The sequence below is a fragment of the Castor canadensis genome, chromosome 1, assembly GCF_047511655.1.
Source record: "Castor canadensis chromosome 1, mCasCan1.hap1v2, whole genome shotgun sequence".
Taxonomy (NCBI): Eukaryota; Metazoa; Chordata; class Mammalia; order Rodentia; family Castoridae; genus Castor; species Castor canadensis.
The window spans coordinates 22,251,600-22,273,499 of NC_133386.1; the positions used below are offsets into that span (position 1 = coordinate 22,251,600).

Below are 21,900 nucleotides of genomic sequence, written 5' to 3' on the forward strand. Positions count from 1 at the left end.
ATGTACGGTCATGATAGCTAGTTTGAAGTAAAAATAAAATTCTCCCTGAGATTGAGATCACATAAATTTCTCCCATATATTTTCACTTTAGTCAATTAAAAGTTGGAAAGTTCCTTTTTAATTGCTAAATAAATTAGAAAATGTACCTTGCTTTACCCATAGTAGTAAACAAAACACATTCTGGTAATCACTGAGTTGAAAAGGAAAGAGTGTCATAGTATCATCATCATCATTAGCTTCCTTCGATAAGTTATTTATTATTGCATTGATAAATACCACCTCATCTGCTAATGAGGCTATAAAAGTGAATATTCAGTGAATATTTGCATGTGTAGAAAATGAGCACAACATGGCTATTGCAATATTCTGCAATATAGTTATATAGAATTACAAGATAGGATACTTTTTTTTTTTGACAGTCTTAGTCCAGAGTGTAGCCCAGGCTGGCTTTGAACTTATAAACCTACTGCCTAAGCCTCCCAGTACTAGGATTATAAAAATTTGCCACCATGGCCAACTACAATATCTTTAATGAGTACACATCTTCCTCATGGGAATCCTTTTCTAAAATCCCATCTATCAGGCCCACTATAGCTGTGTAGAGTAAGAAGATCCTGCCAATACTCCCTCCCCTTAAGAGACCTCAACACCCTGCCATAGCAGGAAGTAGCTAAACAAAATTTCATTGTTCCTTTCCTAATACATAGATAGATAGATAGATAGATAGATAGATAGATAGATAGATATCAAAAGGCAGGAATGCTAAGGTGAATATAGGGCAGCCATGTCCACTGGACATGGACTGGACCCCCTCTCCCTCATGGGTGACTTACTGGAAACTCTCCACTCATCCTGAAAGAATAACAAACATCTATCTTTAGCCATTTACTAGAAACTCCCCACCCCCAATCAATGAATGACTTACCCCTAATCCATTATCTTGGGAGAGTCAGAGAGCCAATTGAGGATTTTCCTACCTACTGACCTGCCTGGGACTTCTCTAGTTAACCTCCTATAATGACCCCAGTTTGTAAGTGGCAGGAGGCTCTAACTCTCTTGCTGGAGAACCCTTTGCAGGATTCTCCTTCCCAATAAAACCTGTGCTGACGTAAAAAAAAACAAAGTTAGTCTATTGCACACCTACGGTACCAAACATTCAGGTTACAACAACAGTGAATGGGAGGAATTGCTATTCCATTTTATGAATGAAAAAAAAAGAGTCAGAAGGCTAAGCAAATTGTCCAAGATTACCCAGCTACCAGGTATTAGAATTAGACCTGAATAAGAATATGGATTGTCTGGCTCCCAATCTAGTATTCTCTTCATTGTACCTTTTCTGTCTCACCTCATCAATTTTATGTATTTTTTATAAAACTGTGATATGGTGGTTTCAAACTCAACTCAGGGCATGGGTTAAGGCCAGGTGGGCTTACACCAGCCATTGTCCTCAGCACAGTTGCTTCACTACACTAAGTTGGTTTTTCAGGTGACCAAACTCAGGCTAAGTCTCTGAAGGCACTTGTAACCCATAATAATAACAATAATATTTAAATGCTTGCCGTGCGCTAGACATTGTGTTAAGTGCTTGGTGTTCATTAAATTCAATGTGTCTCATTAAATTCTAAACTGAATGAGATGGGTGATATTTGATGTCATAACTTCCCCTTACACTAAGGTACTTGGTGTATGATTTGAATGTAGGCAGTCTAGTGCCTTAAGTACTACACCATTCTTGCCATCTAGGGAGCAAGTAGAACAGCATCACCATCATCACGTGAGTGTACTCTCAGAACTTAAAAGGTAGGAATGTTCATGAGCAACCCCAAGGGATAGCTATATCTATATCTACCTATCTACCTATCTATCTGCCTACCTATCTACCTATCTATCTATCTATCTGCCTATCTACCTATCTACCTACCCGTCTATCTATCTATCTACCTACCTATCTACCTACATGTCTATCTATCTATCTATCTACCTATCTACCTACCTATTTATCTGTCCACCTACCTATCTACCTATCTACTTATATCTATCTGTCTACCTACCTACCTATCTATTTGTCTGTCTGCCTGCCTGCCTATCTGCCTATCTACCTATCTATCTATCTATCTATCTATCTGTCTATCTATCTGAGACACTTTTGTCAGCATGCCTTTATTTGTTGTGATTTTCATACAGAGCAGAGTAGAAGTTTGTGTTTGTGCTGTCACAGATGTTTCAGGCAGTACTCTAAGAGTCATCTTTATTCTCTCCTGTTTTCAGTGATCTTCACATTCATGGACTTGACATAAGTTTGTATATAGAATTGGCCTCATAAGGAGGCATAGAAAACAAGTGGGAAATAGGGGAAACCAGGATAAATTAAAAGTTTATTGTTTATATCTTGGGTAAAGAGATTGAAGCTTAACTCTTAAGCACTTTTTTCAAAGGCAAACTGGTTTAAGCTCATTCATTGATTTTAATTGGTTTATTTTTTCCATCAAATTTCTAACATATTATAAATGCTATACCTCCCAGCATTTATTTTTAAAAGATCTTTTTATCTTAGGGAGTTGGAAAAGTGCCTGAAGTTCTGAGAGTAATCTGTTTTGAGTTTTTGGGATGCTCAACTTTCTGGAAGTCCAGAGTAGTCCTTTACTCTGTCCCTCTGGTTTCTGCCTCCTCAGACTATGCTGGCAGACTTGCTCAGTTTTTTTTTTTTGGTCATTAAGCAAAGAAGGTATTTTTGTTCTAGGCTCTGAACACATATCCACCAGTGAATTCCCAGCCATTCCTTCTTTCACATTTATTTTCTCATCCTTCATTCATCTGACGAAGTGGTGATTATTTTCTCTGAATTGCTTATGGCTCTCATTGTCTGTCAAAGTTCTGCCACCAACAACCCAAATCAGTCCCAATTCCCGTTATCTCTGTCTGCTTACTAGTCTATCTGCACACGCTTTCTCCAGTATGTATTACTCTTGTCTGTTACATAAGGATATATTCACATGGAATATCTTTCCACTGTATCTCTACCTGCCATGTCCAAGCCTTCTTTTAAGATCTACCATAGTATTTCTTAAATGCAGTATTCCAAAGCAATTTCTTGTTTCTATATTCTCATAATACTATTTTATGGTAGGGCTGATGGAGTGGCTCAAGTGATAGAGTGTCTGCCTAACAAGGCCTAGCACAGCCTAGCAAGTATGAGGCCCTGAGTTCAAGCCTCAGTACCACCAGAAAACAAAAAAAAGCCATTCCTGCTTTTACAGCTTGTTTGCTTATGTTACACAGTAAGGTCTTTGAAGGTAGAAATCTTGTCTTTTTATCTTGACTAGCACATGTGCACATTGCTCTTAATTTGTACTTGGTGTCATTGAACCTGATTTATAGATATTTGTGGGAATTTTTTTAGTAAATGAGATGATAATATTTAGGTTCAAATACAAATATATATGAAATTTGCATTCCAGTGATATTTTATTTTATTACATTATTATATGCAAGCTTTGGAAAAATGAATGGACTGGCATTTGGAATTCTGGCATTGTCCTTCAGAATTTGCCCAATACAATCTTTCATATTCTGCTTGAAAAGAGTATTTCTCTAGTCTTAAACTTTCTAGGCAATGATATGCTCTAAGATGAGGCTGAAAAAAATTGAAATCCATTCAGAGCTTATCAAAGTGTCAAGGGATACCCAAATAACCAGGTAACATAGGCAGTTATAAAGCTTTTCTGGCTACTTCATTTGGGTAAAGCATGGTTTCCATTTGAATCACTTACCTCTGGGTGGTTCTACGTGGTTATTCTAGTCCTTTTTGACCACATAATTTCTTAAAACTCTGATAAGAACAGCTTTTCAGGTTATTTGTTGTGTTCTGACCTTACATTCCTTTCTAAAGCCTAAAGGAATAGCACCTGCACACTCTATAGGCTTCAAAGACCTAGGGACAGTGTTGAATCCAGATTTGTTCCTTGATTTCCGAAGTTATATGCCTCTACACTGATGCAGGAGCCAATTTCCCCACACTTTGGACAAACTGTCAAGAAAAGAAATAGGATTGATTCTTTCATGGTACACGCCTACAATCCCAGCTACTTGGGAGGCAGACTCAGGAGGATTGCAGTTCAAGGTCAGCCCTATCTGAAAAACAAACTACAAGCAAAAGGACTGGGGCGCGGCTCAGTGGTAGAGTGCCTGCCTAGTGAGAAATCAAGGAGCATTAATTTTCTCAGCAGCTTAGTTTATTAGGCATAGATAAGGCCAGTCTGGTTAGATTAATATAGTCAGAGGCTTTGCCTTGATTCTCTTTGAAGAATTTTTATTGTGTGTGAACATGGTATAAGAAGACTGAAGATAATTTTGTTGCATGAATATGAGGTGGAATTCAAATTTTTAGCTGTGCTTTTGATATGGGATCTCTTCACTTTAAAAATAAATATGGATTTTCTTCACTTTAAAAAATACTTATGAATTCAGTGTATATTTTGCAATTTGATTTCTCTATTCACTTTCTTTACATAATCCAAAATTACAATTGGTCTTTCTTTATGCTAGTCTTGGGAGTAAAAGGAAACTTGGAAAGGGAATCATGACTTTATTTATATATATTGGTAGCATGAAAATAGCAAACAGAAGGTAAAGCATAAGAAAGCAATACATTGAAATTATGACTTTTTTATGTCCTATTTCTCACTGTACAATAGTAGTCATATAAACCTCCTTTTGTTTTATCTGTTTCTCCATATATTTAGTTAAGGAATAAATATTTAAGATGGTTTGGCAAGAGAAAGTTATTTACCTACCATAGTAACATTAGGAATAGGATAGAGGAAATTAAGGACACTAAATAATATGCCATTTGTACAAGTTGATGGACAAGCAATTTTGCTGACATGTACTCACTTTGGAAAAATTTAAATTTTCATTTAATTTATTTTTATGTAAATATTGGTAAATAAGCTATATGCTAGTGGCTCACACCTATAATTGTAGCTACTTGGGCGGCAGAGATCAGGAGGATTGGGGTTTGAAGCCAGCCCCTGCAAATAGTTCATGAGACCCCCATCTTGAAAACACCCAACACATAAAAGGGCTGAAGAAGTGGCTCAAGAGGTAGAATGCCTGCCAAGGGTGAGGAGCTAAGTTCAAACCCCACTACCGCCAAAAAAAAATTGACAAATAGTTCAAAGGCCATTGGCTTTCAGCTATTCTCACCTGCTATATCTCTGAGAGATTACCTTTAAAATGTTTATAGATGTCTTTGCTCATTCAAAGGTCAAGATCATTTAGTCTTCAGGTTTTATTCTTTTAGTTATTCATTTGATTTCTGTGATTAGGCTAGATTAATAAGCTTTCAATAAGAGGAAGTAGTATGGATAGTTGAAAAGAGTTGACTTGAAAATTTGAAGACCTCACCTATAGGCTAGAGCTGTCATAATGTGCTGTGCTTATCTCAGTGAAACTTTTACTTCTCTGGTTCTTACCTTTTTCATCTCATTTGGCTGATGAATAGTGCTAAATACTTGTAAGTAGTCTAAAATAAGCTCAAAAATTAAGTGGTGAGAGTTTATCGTTATTTATTTGTTCCTAAAACAAAAAGTCAGATATATGACTTATTTGATGTCAAATATGTGTTCAAGAAACCAAACCTCAATTATAACGCTGACCATGGAAAACAGGACATGTGTGGGGAGAGCTGACATTAACAATACCAGGAGGGGACAACCAAGATGCAGAATGGTGAGCAGAGGTCTTTACAGTCCTCAGTCATGAAAGATTAAATCATGTTCAGTAGATTGTAATTAACTCAAAGTGAAAGCTGATACACTTTTGAAAATGTAATCACTAGCAGATGTTCAGAATAATTGTCTTATGGTCTTCAGCTAACCATAAGGCTGTATTAACTAGAACATCTATTCCCCAAGCATCCTGATGAGCCCAGCATTCCACCACATAAAATAAAGCACCTGTAACTGTAAAGAAACTGGAATGATAGTCTCATGTTTTTACTTCATCTGACAAATGTATTTATCTCTACAGACAACATTGAAAGTTGTGTACTTCCCTATGTTCACATATGTAGCTTTCTTTAAAAACTTGGCTCAGTGATGTCTCTGTAAAGCCTTTCCTAACTGTCTAGATAGATTGTTTCAACCATCCTTTGTTTTTTTTCTCCACATTTTAATTGATGCATATCAGTTGTACAAAGGTGTTCACTGTGCTGCTTCCATGCATATATATAAAGTATTTGGATCAAATCCATTTTCTCTAATGCTTTCTTACCCTCCTCCTCACTTTTTAAAACAATTTTCTACAGGTTTTACTGTTTGATCATATTCTTACCCACATTACCAACTCCTCTCCCCCTCCCCCTTCCCACTGGTTCTCAACCGCAATGGTTCCTTTGTTTTATAACTCATATCATGCTTTTTTCCATTTTTCAGGTTTAAATTCCTCATATGAGAGAGAATACATGATATTTGTCTTTTTCAGTGTGGCTTATTTTACTTAATGTGATGATTGCCTATTCCACCCGTTTTCCTGCAAATGACATAATTTCATTCTTCTTTATGGTTGAATAATACTCTATTGTATATGCCACATTTTCTTTATCTGCTCATCGGTTGATGGATCAGCTGATTCCATAGTTTGGCTGTTGTGCACATTGCTACTATAAATTTGAATGTACAACTGTCTGTATTGTATGCAGACTTATATTCCTTTGGGTACATTTAGGATCATATGGTAGTTCTGTTTTTAGTGTTCGGAGTAACTTCCATATAGATTTCCATAGCAGCTGGACTAATTTATGTTTCCACCAACACTGTATAAGGGTTCCTTTTTCCTGTGTCCTCACCAGCATTTGTTCTTTGTTTTATTGATAATTACCATTCTGACTGGGGTAAGATGACATCTCATTGTACTTTTGATTTGCATTTCCTTTAAGGCTAAGGATGCAGAACATTTCTTCATGTGTTTTTTGGCCATTTGTACTTCCTTATAGAACTGTCTGTTCAATTTGCTTGCTCATTTATTAATTGGATTGTTTGTTCTTTTGATTTTTAAATTTTGGAGCTCTTTATTTATTCTGGACATTAATCCTTTATCTGGTGAATGGCTGGCAAAGATTTTCTCCCATTGTCTGGGCTATCTCTTAATTCTAGTAATTGTGTCCATTGCTATGCAGACACTTTTTAACTTGATGCAATCTCATTTGTCAATTTTTGCTCTTATTTCCTGAGCAATTGAAGTTCAATTCAGAAAGGAATCACCTATGCCTATATCTTCAAGTGTTTAACTTGTGTTTTCCTCGAGCAGTTTCAATGTTTCGAGTCTTGTATTTAGAAATGTGATCCATTTTAATTTAATTTTTATACAGGATGAGAGATAGAGTCTAGGTTTAATCTTCTGTCTGTGGATATCCAGTTGTTCCAGCACCATTTGTTGAGGAGGCTGTCTTTTCTCTAAAATATGTTTTTGGTGCCCTTATTGAAAATCAGATGGCTCCAGCCGCATGGGCTTATTTCTGGATCTTCTGTTCTTTTCCATTGGTTTACATGTCTTGTTTTTATGCCAGTACCATGCTGTTTTTGTTACTATGGCTCTGTAGTATCATTTGAAGTTAGGCATTGTGATAGTTCCAGTATTGCTCTTTTTGCTCAGGATTGCTTTGGCTATTCAAGATTTGTGTGCTTCCAAATGAATTTTAGGATGAGTTTTCTATATCTGTGAAAGAAAATGTAATTTTTATGGGGATTGCATTGAATCTGTAGCTTGTTTTCATCAGTGTAGCTATTTTCATATTAATTCTGTCCATCTATGAACCTGGGAGGTCTTTCCATCTTCCAGCGTTCTTCAATTTCTTTCTTCAAGTTTTGTGGTTTTCATTATTGAGGTCTTTCACTTCCAATGTTAGGTTTATTGCTAGGTGTTTAATTGATTTTTTGTGGTTCATGTGAATGAGATTATTTTTTCTAATTTTTTCTCCATCTGCTTATATTGGCATATAAAAAGTTACTGATTTTTACATGTTGACTTTGTATGCTGCTACTTTGCCCAAAATGTTTATCAGATCTAGAAGTTTTTTGGTGGAGTCTTGAGGGTCTTTTAAATATAGGACCATATAATCTGCAAATAAAAATAATTTGGCTTCTTCTTTTCCTATTTATTTTTTCTTTGTTTCTCATTATTGCTCCAGCTGAGAATTCAAGTACCATATTGAAGATAAATGGAGACAGTGGAAGGCGTTGTCTCATTCCTGACGTTAGAGGAAATGCTTTCAATTTTTCCCCCGGAATGATGACTACATCTTTATTGTGCAGCCTTTGTTGTGTTGAGGTGCATTCCTTTTGTTATCATGAAGGAATGTTAAATTTTGCCAAAGGCTTTTTCTTTGTCTATTGATGATCATGTGATTTTTGTCCTTAATTCTGTTTTTGTACTGTATTACATTTATTGATTTGCATATATTGAATTATCCTTGTATCCTTGGAATGAAACCTACTTGATCTTGATGTATGATCTTTTGAATGTGTTATTGAATTCAGTTTGCAAGTATGTTATTGAGAAGTTTTGCATCTGTGTTCATCAAGGTTATTGTCTGTAATTTTCTTTGAGGTACTGGGGCTTGATCTCAGGGCCTTCACCTTGAGCCACTCCACCAGCCTTATTTTATTGTGGAGGGTTTTTCAAGATAAGGTCTTGCAGAACTATTTGTGGGGTTGTCTTCAAACCATGATCCTCCTGGTCTCTGCCTCCTGGGTAGCTGAGTAGATAGGATTACAAGCATGAGCCACCAGTGCCTGACTGTAATTTTCTTTTTTGAGCTGTCCTTATTTGGGGGAAATAATGACACATGGAATGCAGTTGGTAGTGTTCTTTCCCTTTGATTTTGTGTAATAGTTTAAGAAACACTGATGTTAGTTTTTCTTTAATGTATAGAAGGATTCAGTAGTCTTTCTTGGGAGACTACTTTTCTTTTTTTTCTGCTGTCTTGTGCTATGTTTATATTTGTGTCAAAACATTCAAAATACCTTATTGAACTTGCTCATTGACAGGTTTCCATGTTAAAGCTCTGAGCTCTTAAATATTGTGCTTGTCTTTTCCTTTGTTTTTGTATTTTTTAAACTTAAGCCCATTTTCTGACATGTAATAGACATTCAATAAATATCTCAAAGGGTTATAAAATAGTCAAAAACCCTAGTTAAGGAGGCTTAAGTGACAATTACTAATATACATGTACTCGCTTTTTTTTTAGATTGTTTTAAATTACTCAGTGATTTGTCTGGTTTTTTTTTTTTTTTTTTTTTGTGCCTCAGAAAAGCAACAGTAGACCAAAGGTAGCTGTGGGATAATTTTTTTAAAAAATTCAATGTGGTGTTAGGAATAAAACACATGGCCTTACTAATGCAAGGCAAACAATCAACCACTGAACTATACCCCTGGCCCTTAAATTTTAATTGACAAATAATAACTACATCTTTATGGGTATAATCTGATGATTCCATACACATATACATTGCCATTTCTAGAACCAGAACCTTGGCAAAATGGAAAATTAGGCTAGTTTGGACTCATTTGCCCAGCCTCCTCTCATGAAAATCTAAAGGAATTCCTTTTTCTAAGCACCCCTTTGACTTTTCCAAGCCTTTTACTTTGAGTAATAAATTGTCCAAAATTATTTGGAAATAATTTTCCAAAATTACCACTTTACTCCTTTCCTGATCATATCTTTAAAACCTTTTTATTGTCCTTTACATTCCAAACTCAACCCCAACCTTCACCTTCATATTGAAACTATTTTTAAAGATGTAAGATTCTCATCATACTGATCTGTGTGTGTGTGTGCGCGCGCGTGTGTGCGTGTGTGTGTGTGTGTGTGTGTGCATGTGACTCCAGTACATGCCTGCCCTGACCTGCAGACTCTAGCACCTCAGAACCTCCTCTTACCTTGTCACTCTTGCCACTCCAAAGTGGAACAATGGGCCATTAAAGCCTCTTTGAGCCTTTTCTTCTTTTTTTGATTGAAGGTAAAGATGCCTCTTTATAAAAAAAAAAATAATAATTGTGTTGAACATTGATTTCCCTTTTAGTGTCCTCTCATCTTTAGCCAATTTTTGAATCTTTTCTACTCCTTATTATGAAATTGAAGTACAGTGTTTCTTCTGTAATGTTCAAAGAGTAGTGCTCATTCTTTTAAACATGTCATGCTTAAACACTCCCTTTTACTGAGAAATTCAAGTGTTACGACTTCTTTCCTGGTCTTGTTCATCAGTTTTCCATAGTTTATGCAAATAACTTTTGCTTTTCCTTGTGATAACTGTCATCCAAAGTGTAACTGGTTTGCCTTGTCAGGTCTTCTCCTGAAATTATGATCTAGCACATGTTTGTGTAGCTACAGAAAAAACAAGGACAACTGGAGATATTTATATATGCCTGAGAGGTTTGCCAGTGAAACCTTAGCTTTTTGCAAGATTCTTCTAAGAGTCATATTAAACTTCTAACTTTTAAAAATTATTTGAAAATGTAGAGAATGGAAATAAAGAATTCTACCAATAATGAATGTTTTTCAAATGTCTATCTGTCTTCTGCCTATTATTAGCCCAACCTGACCTTTGCTTTGCTTAGTTAGTGGTAATAATCAATGAGCATTCAATAATAACTATCTAATATCAAGGATATTTTCTTCTCAGAAAAAGACTAAGAAACTACTGGGATAGAAACAATGATACTCAAACTTTCCAAGTGCTTGTTAAAAATAGGAAATGAACAAATGGAAACTATTTTTCAAGGGTCTTGTCCATAAACCTGAAGAGCTACAGAGAAATCAGCCTGTACTTAAGAAGTGAAAGATAATTTTCACCTCATGCTTAGGAATGAATTTTATATGGCCTGGGGATATTTAACTAGATTTCTTAACACTATTTCTGAAAACTTGTCAGTTTTTTTTTATAATAAGAAGATTTCATTACCTGGTAATTTCTTTTGAGTCTAATAATCTCAAAGTTAAAGAAATGACAATTCTACCCCCCCCCCCCATTTCTAGGGAACATAAACATGAGTTGTCATACTGCATTATCAGGAGCTATTTGAGGAAATATTTTTCTTTTATTTTGATACAGAAACTGAGGCACAAAAGCTAGCTTAAATTAATGCAAAAATAATTTTCTGAGATGATTTGTCTATATTTTCATTTTAATAGTAAGAATAATTGCTTCTCTTGTTGAGGCCTTTACTGATTCCAGTTTACAACAGAAACAATTTTGAGGAAAATCACTCAAATCAGTGTCATTACCTTGCATGTTAATATTATTTGGATCTTTGGTTTAAAATCACACTAATTATTTGGAAGTTTCTATAAGGTAAAAGGTAAGTTTGACATTATTACTGTTGATTTTTTTTATTTTTCAAAGAAAAGAGAAAGGAGGTCATGAATTGTGAGTCAAGTAATTGTAAGTCTGTTGAACCAATTTTTGAATCTTCTTAATGGGTGACAAAGGATCTTCCATACTCTAAAATTTCAGATATGAGAGTAGTATGTAGTATTTCCCATTTCGAGTAGCACTGTCCCAGTCAGAATTGAGAATGTCACAGCTTGTGGTGGGGAAGGTTCACGTTCTCTGCCTGGTCTGTGGAGAACCTTGGTAAGAATGGAAATTTGGTATTGGTACTGGCCTCCTTTTACTTCTTGCCTCCTACTTCAATGACTATGGGATTATGAGTCATAGGTAGTAATACTGTAAAATTCTGTTCCCTATAAATAGCTGTATCTACAGAATCTTGGCCCATTAATGTCTTAGATGAATTTTGCTTGGAATAGAAAACAGCTCAGTGATCTTTTTTTTCGAGGGATGCCATGTTTTATTTAGCTTAGGTCATATTACCAAGGTACAGTTTTTGCTTTACTGTTAAGCAATTTTCTTTTACTTTTTTCAAAAAAGAAGTGACATTTACTGTATTAAAATATAGATGGATGGGCTGGAGCATGGCTTAAATAGTAAAGTGCCTGCCTAGCAAGCATGAGACCTTGACTTCAAACCTCAGCACTTCCTCCCTCCCCGCCAAAATGTGTGTGTGTGTGTGTGTATGTGTATTTATGTAATTATATTGCAGCATTGTGTCTTTTTTGGAGAGGACAGAGATCACTACTATTCCTTCAATGGTAATCAGTCATGTTCTTTAGTATTTATGGAACTTCAGTTTTGAGAAGAGTAGAACTTGTCAGGTGTCATTTTGAGTGCTAGCAAATGGTTGACTTGAGGCAAGAAGAACAAAGTTTAAAAAAGAAAATAATTCTAGCATTTGCTTAATAATTTGCCCTTCGCAGCAGCAGAATCTTATCTGACCACCCACATTCATCTGGTTGCTGACGTGGCTCTTGCTTCAATCACAGAAGCTATTTTTGCACCTTTTGTGTCTTTTGAGGAACAGAGTGGGCCTACTTGCTTATAATGATTCATGTCTCCAAGTGCACAGGGTGTCCCAAAGTCCTGCTGCAGTAATGTGCAAATGGGAGGAGGAAAATGAAAGCACACTACTTCTTTTCAGCACTTTGAATGCTTATAGGGAGTGATCCTGAGGGAATCCACATTTTAACATTTATGTCTGTTTGTTTTTCTTTTGAGACAGGGTCTCACTACTTAGTCCAGGTTAGCCTTAAACTTCTAATGATCTTCCTGCCTCAGCCTCCAAAGTGTACCGCTGCATAGTAATATTTTTTCATGGGCCTTTTATACTAACAGCTAAACTATTTGGAATAGGTAGCTTAGTCTGCCTTGCATTTCCTTGGATCAGACTTAGATAAATAGAAATGCTGAGTATGAGAAAGTCCCTTCTTCCTTTGTTAGTTACTAGAGTCTATGAAGTCTTGGGACTTTATTTTAGTTGGTTTTGGATTCTTAGTTCAGAAATTAATTTTGGAATAGAACATAACAGCCAAAAAAAGAATTTGCCATGAGGTTATCTGGGAACCATACTATGAAGTTTCATTGATGCCAGTCCTAAAGAAGCTGTGTGGAAATCTCACCTGAGGCCGAATGGTAGCATGGATCACAGTGGCACAGTTCCTAATTCCACTACGTTAATTCTAACATATCTTCCTGATTGCCTCCACTGTGTTACAGACAATTACTTTTAATACAAGTATTTATCCAAAAGACTTACACCATGTTGAAGAAAAGGAAATTTTTTTTTCAAATTAAAACAAGAAGCCTTTTGAGAGATACAGTCTTAAATTCTCTTTCCTAAAAGCAGTTTCCATGGGTGAAGAATAAGCATGTCTATAAGTTCATGGCAAGCATCATCGTCTTCTAAATCTTCTTGTTCATCCTTCAGATTCCTGGAAGTTGTACTTCAGCTCCTGGGGAGACAGTTGTCATCTTGGGAAGCAAAGACGGCTGTGATGCAGTTTGTTGATATGAGGAAAACAGGTTAATAACAGAAATTCATTATTTTCTTTTATTACTTTTGCATTTAACTTGAAAAGCAGTTTTTGCCTGTCATGAACTCTACATAAACTGGGGAGGAAACAAATTGGAGTAGAAACAATGTATACTCCATTTAGAGAGAAAAATAATTTTTCTCTCTAAAATAGAAAAACTATTTTCTAGTTTTGTTTGTTTTGTTTTTCATAACAGGCCACTTTTAGTCATAACCTCTTATTGAGACAGTCTCACAGGAGAACATAGCTTTCTGGCAAAGTTTATTTCCATGTGAAATTCTTAGTACTTTCTTGGTTATCCTTACAACCATAACTTTTACTATCTATTCGAAAAGTAGTCCACTGAAAAAGTAAAATCATAATTTTTAAAAGTTGTAAAAACATTTTTGGCAAAACATTAAAAGCATGCTATTGCAAACTCTACAAATACCTTTTATATCTGCACTGCAGCCATTGTAGGAAATTTTAATTAAGCCTTCCATCAGGATTTAAATATCCAGTTAGGTTGTGTGTCAAGTGCTAGAGTAGTCATCACGATGTTTTCGCTTTTCTTCAAAAGCTCTCTGAATTGTTTGTCAGGCTTTCATGTAATATGCAGTCTTCTCATAGTGGCAACTTGCTCATTTTAAGAAGAACGAAGGTTGTTATGGGGAGTTTTACTAAAAGAAGCATTTATAATGAATTTGGCTCACAACATGCCTCTTAAAAAATTGTACTGTGGAAATAAGTCTGTATCCAGTTGGACTCTGGCACTGGTTACACCCTTCTGGTAGATTCCCTTTTCATGGTTTGCTACCCTCCACACCTGTGCACTTTTAGCAGCGTCACCTCGTAGTGAGTAGTGGGGCTGTCAGCATTAAAGCAGTGGTGCTCTGGCATAGCCATGTGTTTCTCAAAACATTTTATAACTGATCTATGGCAGTTTAAAAACAAATACATGGAAGTCACTTCTAAATGTCATTCCATAATTACTATCATAAAATATATGCTTATAAATGTAATGCTACCTAACCTTCGAAAGAGATCAAGTAACATGTTAAAATATTAACGGCAGAGTTGTTCCCATTTTATTCCATTATTATTTACGGTGGTATTATTTAATGCTTATTTGACTTCTGCCACCAACACAGAAATGATTAATTTCCTGAGGTAAATTATTATTTTCTGAGATAGTGTTTTTCTAAGAAAAAGATGCTAGATTGATGCCCTGGATGCTGTAGGTCTTTATTCATCTGCAGAGAGATCCTGCCTGGCCGCCAATCCCACCAGGCCCTTGTCCTGAAGAGACCTTGGAGGAAGAGACCTCTGCAGGAGGTGGTTTCTAGGCCTTCCCTTTCGGGCCTGTTTGAGGAGATTACTTAACATGGTGCCACATTTATTTGAGTGGACCTATGAAAAGTAGCCAAAGGAGAGGGCACACTTAGAAAACTGGCAGCTTTTGCATGCAATATCATTTGCTTGTCCTTTGTTTCAGTTCCTGTAGTTCCATTTTCCCTGAAATACCTCAGCAAACAATGCTATCTTTACTAACCAAAAGATGCCAATGGAACTGTAGCACCATCCACAGGAAACTCAAATGTCATGTCCTCTGAGTTTTAGCCTCACCGCACTGAAAAAATCAGGGAAAATTTTAAATGTGCGTGTGAAATTGTGTTTGGAATACCAGCTCCTTTGTTGGCAGAGGGTGCCAAAAATGACTTTGTGTGGGTTTAGTTACCATAAAAAGAAATCCCAGTGAATAAATGATAACTCGCTGTTTTTGTTTCATTTGAGAATTGCTCTCATATGGCATTTTTAACATATTAATTGATTAGAAAAAACTGGAATTTACTTTTAACATACTATCAGAGAATCTGAGAGATGAATCTGTTTTCATATAAAAATAATACAGCTGTGATCAGACACCTTACTGTAGATCTTTATAGCTCTAAGCAGATCTATATTGAAAAAAATTAAATGAAAATTATGGAAAAGACAATGGTACCTTTGATGATTTGTAATAATATTTTGAGATCCAATAAAAGTATTTTCCTGGACTCAATCCATTTAATGTAGATTTTCTATTCTATTACACTTAGAAAAACATTTTCCTATCAAAAGCATTTTCATGCAATTTAGTCACAAAACACAACCTCAGAATCTATGTCATTTTTGGAAGAACTGGGTCACTTATTAAAAGTGTCACTTAAAAAAAGAGTATCACTAGCAAACCTTTAAACTTTGAAAGCTGTTTAGTTGTTACAGTCCATGTGTTTTCCTCAGATTAAGTTGAGGAAAGCAGCAAAGAAATTTTTGAACACTGTCAAGTCCTACTTGGTTTTAAAAAGAAAGATGTCATAGACCTATAAATGCACATGATTTCCACTGCTGACTTTTTCCAACTTCTAAGATAAAGCAACTGTAGACAAGCAATTAATAGAAACTCTCCACATTTCCAGTCACTCATGAGTGTGATTAGTAGGGTCCCAAAAGGACTCGTTGCTAGTTTTCTTTCCCACCTACCTTTCTCTGTGTGTCTCAGAAAATACAAGAAGGGAAGTGATTTTTTATGGGTAGCAATTGGTTGAAGATTCCCCAAGAATAGTGTTGGGGAGAGTAATGTATTCTTACTTTTTTGTTATTGTTGTTGGGTCTGGGGTTTGAACTCAGAGCTTTATGCTTGCAAAGCAGGTACTCTACAGCTTGAGCCACACCTCCAGTCCATTTTGCTCTGGTTATTTTGGCAATGGGGCCTTGCAAACTATTTGTGCAGGCTGGCCTCAAACCATGATCCTCCCAATTTCAGCCTTCCAGGTAGTTAGTATCTGTGAGTCATTGATGCCCAGCTCTCACATATTAGATTTTTCCATTAAAATCTAATGGAAAAAGTTCTTGTGAAACAAGACTTATTTCCAGCTCCCTAGTAAATTCTCAAGTCTTTCACTGATGTGGGAAGTTAGACATTTGTTCAGAAGAATGTGGATCAGGGGTCCCCATAATGCTGGGACCTCCAGGTCAGATGCAGATAGAAGCTCATTGTGAAAAACCCAGGAGTAGGAATTATGGTCTGGTAAGTCATCTAGTTTCCTGATTAAATAGTGGGTCATCACTGGAAGACTTAACTTACAAAATCTACCTATGACTTTAGTTTCAAAGGAAGAGATTTTCTTGACAGAAGCTATTTGTTTAATTGAGTTAATGTGATTTTATTAGCGAGATCAAATTTTGACCCTTAAAAACTTTCTAGATAATTAATGCTTTTTGGAACATAAGATGATCCCATGTTAACCTTAGTAAAATTGATTTTTTTAAAATAAAATAGTATATAACACTTTTTCTGATTAGATTCCTTCTCCTAAAAGTTAGACCCAACAATTAACTTAGTGTTCTAGATAAGTTTTGTTCTGACCATCAGATACCTGCTTTTGAATTTTATGTAAGACAGTTTTCTTCATCTTCTAGTCTGTTCTCTGATAGGAAAATAGTGTCTATGTGTGGTGTATCACTGTATGTAATGTCCTCAGGGAATAAGAAGTATATATGTCTAGTTTATGGTGTAATTGTTTTAACTTATTGCTAAAAAACATAAAAGTTAAATGTCTGATTTATAAAGGTGTTATATCATTGTTAAATTAAAATATTCTGTTTAATAATTTATTAAATATATTATTCTACTCTTGCTTTTTATAAAGTTATATGTCTTTATTTAACTTGATGTTTATATCTTAAGCAAAATTATGTATCCTATGTCAACCAAAGAATGGGAAGTGATAAATGCCTAACTTCTGGGGTTATTTTCCTTAAAAGTAAACAAAGGAAAATAATTTGTCTAAAAGTTGAAGATTTCAAATATGGACATTGAGTGAAAATATTTAATTGAAAATGTATAATTAAGGTTGTGATCAAACTTAACAAAGCATAATGATGAGAATTCCTATGCTCAAAGGCCAGTCAAATTTGGATTAAATTCTGGTTCTTATACTCAATCTATGGCCTAGGCTTGTTATGAAGACCAATTAAGACAATGCATATGAGACTCTTTAAACATATAGCACATAGTAAATGCACAGTAAGCGGCAGCCATTATTGTTACTGTGGGCTGAGTGTCCCTCACCTGAAATGCTGAGAACCAGAAGCGTTTTGAATTTCAGATTTTATCCAGATTCTGGAACATTCACATATACATCATGAGATACCTTGGGATTGGGACCTCAGTCTAAACACGAAATTCATTTCTTTCATATACATCTTGTACACATAGCCTGAAAGTAATTTTACACAGTATTTTTAGTGTGTCTGCATATTTTCTACCTGTGGCAGCATATTGGTGCCCAAAAAGCTTTGGGTTCTGTAGCTTCTCAGCTTTTGGATTTTCTTATTAGGGATGCTCAATCTGTATTAGCAATGGAATTGCATACATAGGGAAATATCAGTATAAAATATGACTCTGTGAAGTAACTTAGAAATTATTCAAGCTCTCAATCCTAATTGAGGACTCACACGTTTCTTTCTCCAACTGGAAATATACTATCCTTACATTTTAGGGTGTGTTGTTTACCTCTAAAAGTCCACCACAGGTTATGTCTATATGAACCTTAAATATTTAGTTAATTAAACACAAAATTCCACCAATTTAGTTCCATACTGTGTGCTCTTGTCAGCCATGTTGCTAGAAGTAAGTTTGCATTGTAATATTACAGACTGTCAGTTCTCTTTCACAGGGATGTGCTGGGAAACCACTGTAGGGAAAGCTTAAATTCAATTGTAAAACTGTTTAGCAAACCAAAGTTAATATGTTTGTGGTTCTGTTTCTTTACCAACTGCTTTACTTGTCCATTGTGCATAATAGTTATCGGCAGAAGGGACTTCTGATTACAGATGTCTTGCTACAAATGTCTGGGATCTACTGATTTCTCACCCAAAGGTCTTAGTGCTCGAGGGCACGCCCGCCACAGTGGAGTTGGGTATCACGGAGCAAACTTACCATGGAAATAAGAGCACTACTTGAGTTACAGCTTGGGACTGTACCGTACATTTGTACGGCAGCATCTTTTTATTAACCAGTATTTTCTTTAAAAGGATAACATACTCATATTGAGACAAATAATCAAAAATTTAAGTTACCAAAAGTCATCAGGTGAAAAGTAAAAATCTCTTCCTTTTCTTTGACTTGGGTGATTTAACGACTGTTAAAAGCTCCTTGGCCTCCTGTTTCCCACAAATGGCACTATAGCTGACACTCTGGGGAGCAGTAAGCTTTCTTGTATTTAATCTCACTATTTCCTGAGTGAGTTTCTTTAGGAGTGCTTATAGCTGTACTTTACCTTTTTAAAAGGCACGGTTTCATGGTTGACCATAATTGCAGAGTCCTGTGTATATATCTTTGTGCACTTGTGCAGGCACATCTGCAAGGACAAATTTCCAGTAAGGGGATTCTGAGCCACCAAGTATTAGTTTTGTATCGCTGTATACTCCATTGGCCATTCTTTTATGGCAGTAGAGTATTCACTTAAGATCTAAATGTCACGAAGTTGTCAGTCTTCCTCAGCTATTCACCCTTATTTAGTGAACTCCTTCACTTTGATGTAATGTAAATTTCCTAAAAAAGAAATTTATTCTTTTAAATGTCCAAACCTTATAGATGCAATAAAACCTTTTATTCTCAATGTTTTAATATCTAGAGCTCTAAGAAGTTTTGATATCAGAGTCTTATCTTAGAAAACATTGCTAGCTTTTTAATTTTTTAAATTAAATTTGGTTTAATTGATACATAAAATGATACATGTTAATAAGCTACAGGGAATGTTTTGAGACATGCACACATAGTGTAGTGTTTAAGGTTAACAAATCTATTTTCGAACATTTATCATTTCTTTGTTATGTGAACTTTCAAAATTCTTTCTTCTACTTTTTCACAATGTACAGTACACTGTTACCTATTGCCACCCTACTGTACAAAGCTCACTAGAACTTCTTGTTCCCACCTAACTATAACTTAGCACTCCAGTCTCTGGTGGATACCATTCTACTCTCAACGTCTATGAAATCAACTTTTTTAGATTCCACAAATGAGTGAGATCATGTGGTAACTGTCTTTCTGTGCCTGGCTTATTTTACTTACCATAGTGATCTCCAGTTCCCTCTATGTTGTCACAAATGACAAGAGTTCATTTTTTAAATGACTGAATAGTATTCTATCGTGTTACATGTGCCACATTTTCTTTACCTATTCATCAGCTGATAGACACTGAGGTGGTTTCCATTTCTTGGTTATTGTGAGCAGTGTTGCAGTGCACATGGGAGGGCTGATGTCTCTTTGACATTCTAGTTTCATTTCTTTTGAATATATGTTGGGTCATATGGTAGTTGTATTTTCGTGTGTGTGTGTGTGGTACTGGGGCTTGAACTCAGGGCCTTCACCTTGAGCCACTCTACCAGCCCTTTTTTGTGAACTGTTTTTCAAGCTAGGGTCTTGGGAACTGTTTGCCTGGGCTGGCTTTGAGCTGTGATCCTCCTGATGTCTGCCTGCTGAGTAGATAGGATTACAGGCATGAGCCTCTGGTGCCTGGCCTATTTTTAGTTTTATAATGAATCTCCATACTCTTTTCTATAATGTCAGTACTAATTTCCTTCCGTCAATAGTGTGCAAGGGTTCTCTTTTCTCCACATCCTTATGATCACTTGTAATCTTCAGTCTTTTTACAATAACCATTCTTACTGGGAGAGGGAGTACTTCATTATGGTTTTGATTTAAGATTCCTGATTAGTGTCGTTGAGCATGTTGTAAGATAGTTGTTGGTTATTCGCGTGTCTTTTCTATTACTAATTGGACTCTATTTTATTTTTAATTTTTTGCTATTGAGATTTTGGAGTTCCTTCTGCATTCTGAATATCAGAAGTATTTGCAAATATTTTCTCCTACTTTGTACCTTGTCTCTTCATTCTGTGGATCATTTCCTTGCTATGCAGAAGGCTTTTAGTTTAATGTAATTCCATTTGTGTATTTTTTGCCATGTTTCTTGTGCTTTTGTTCCTATCTCCCAAATCCTTGACCATTCCAGTGTCCTAAAGCATGTCTTTTATGTTTTTTCTAGTAGTTTCATAGTTTCAGGTCTTCTATTTAAGTTCCTTAATCCATTTTGAGTTGATTTTTGTAACTTTTGAGAGGTGGGGCTCCCGAGTCATTCTTTTGCATGTGGATATCCAATTCTCCCAGCACTTTATTGAAAAGACTGTCCTTTCTTCTTTGTGCATTCCTAGTACCTTTGTCAAAAATCAGTTGGCTCTGGACGTGTGCCACCACTCCTATACTCTCTATTCTATTCCATTGATCTGTGGGTCTTTATTTATGCTAATACCATGCTTTTTTAATTAACACATCTTTGTAATATATTTTGAAGTCAGAGAGTGCATGCCCCCAACTTTGTTCTTTTTGCTCAAAATTACTTTGGCTATTCAGAGTTTTTTGTGGGTTCATATAATTTCTAAGATTTTTTTTCTTGTTCTGTGAAGAATGTCATTGGTATTTTGATAGGGATTGAGCTGAATTTGCAGATTGCTTTGGGTAATATGGACATTAACAGTATTGATTTTTCCAATCCATGAATATGGGATGTCTTCCCATTTTTTCTAGTGTTCTCTTCAAATAATTTATCACTGTTCTGTAATTTTCATTATAGAGAGTTTTCATCGCTGGTTAATTTTATTCCTGCCTTTACATAGCTATTAGAAGTGAGAGTACTTTCTTGATTTCTATTTTAAATAATTTGCTATTGGCTTATAAATATTGTAAGTTTAAAACTATTTTTCACTTTGGACAAAACTCTGAGTCACCTCTCAACCATCTGAGCCTGCACAGAAAAGCCTGCTGACTGTGGTCATTGTTCTTGCTAAGTCAAGGCCTGCCATTCTAGCACAGTGCAGTCTAAAGCAGTCCAGGCTGTAGTTTTAGGGCACATCGTATTTTGAGTCCTGTGTATAGTGAACTAAAACTTGGAATTTGTGTTTGTGTATAGTAATGCTCTGGTTTACTGGAGTAACTTTTCCTAATTGCATTTATTTTGTATCCAGGAAGCGTCAGGACAAGCATGCCCATGAGAACTCTAAACTGTTCAGGTAACCATTTCATTTTTAATCTGTCCTTTAAGCTATCCCCCAAATAGGCTTTGCTTTCCAAATTATGAAGATTTTAGGGATATCTTATTTAGTTGTATTCTTCCTTCTCCAAAGTTCTATAACAATCTTTAATTCTACTATTCTTGATATACCTCTACTAATCACTGTTTTTAAGCAATAAAATTATTTATATTTTATATAAAATATTTATGAGTGTTAAATATTTCATAAAGTACATATTTACCTATTTATATCATATTCTATTTATACTATATTATATTTATGTTTTATATTAATGTGTACATGTTATATTAAGCTATCAAAAAATACCTCTCTCTAGTTATATATGTAATACACTCAACATGGTACTCATAAAA

At 35.5% G+C, this 21,900-nt stretch overlaps 1 protein-coding gene across 30 annotated transcripts in view; it reads left to right on the top strand.

The window, feature by feature from the left end:
- Positions 1-21,900, top strand: part of Hivep2 (HIVEP zinc finger 2) — a 185,088-nt gene that overhangs the window by 138,837 nt on the left and 24,351 nt on the right. For 24 of the 30 annotated variants that reach the window (XM_074073084.1, XM_074073158.1, XM_074073202.1 and 21 more), the window contains one exon: positions 21,479-21,523. The gene's annotated coding sequence lies outside the window, so the exon portion shown is untranslated. Of the gene's footprint in view, positions 1-13,323; positions 13,419-21,478; positions 21,524-21,900 lie in introns of all 30 variants that reach the window. The other 6 variants (XM_074073151.1, XM_074073171.1, XM_074073030.1 and 3 more) reach the window with 1 other exon arrangement.